Here is a 970-nt window from a genome sequence, read left to right as displayed (position 1 = left end):
TTTAACTTTTTACAAATCCACAAATGCATGCAGCTTTCAAGTGCTAGTGGAAAACTGGAGCATCTGGGCTTCCTGTGTCTTTTGAACATGCCCCTGCTGCTACAAATGTAATTTTAAAAAAGAAAAATCAGTCCATAACTATCAAAAGTCTCCAATTTTATGAAAATGGAGAACAAATCACGAACAAATCACATCAGGATTTTACTGATATGTTTTGGGTTTTTTCATATAGTCATGTTCTATAAAGTGATAAAGTATAACATCTGTGGACTTTGCAAGAGCTTAGCTTGTATAAAGTATTTTATTAAAGGTACCGGTTTAGTTTCAGTTACTTTCCAGAGTTGGATTACTGTTTACAGTTAGTTAAAAAAAAAAAAAAAAAAAAAAATATATATATATATATATATATATATATATATTTTTTTTTTTTCAGATTCAGATTTTTCTTTTGTCATTTGTCAGCTTTCCTAATGTACATTTGAAAGATATTCAACTACTTTCCAGCTTTGAAAACTCAAATCACTGAGCTTTCAGCATTCAGACCACATTTTCTTCAGGAACTTCATTCACTTGTTAATTGTTTTCCTTTTCCGGGTGTATGATATGTTATAGTGTGAGGTAACTGGCAGTTTATAAAACTCTGCTTTCACAGTACTTTTCCCAAAATTGCAATATTATAAATGGTTCAACTTTCAGATTCTTTATATTGGCCTCTTTGGTGATTTTCTCTTCTACAGTGTTCACGGAGGGTTAAAAAGTGTCACTTGTATTGTTTCCCCTCATCTTTATTTTTAAAGGCACAGTTTCTTTCTCAGCTGTAAGCCCGTGCATCCACAATGATGGAGCACTTTTGAAACATTTTCTAGAATAATTTTGCCACTGGGTGTCACGCTGCCACGGTGATGATTGGCTGCAGCAGCGGCGTCGCTCTCTACGTGCCTCTATGACGCGCCGCTTTTTTTCCCACCAT

This window comes from Rhamphochromis sp. 'chilingali' (genome assembly GCF_963969265.1).
Source record: "Rhamphochromis sp. 'chilingali' genome assembly, chromosome: 7".
Lineage (NCBI taxonomy): Eukaryota > Metazoa > Chordata > Actinopteri > Cichliformes > Cichlidae > Rhamphochromis > Rhamphochromis sp. 'chilingali'.
This window is presented reverse-complemented; position numbering follows the sequence as displayed.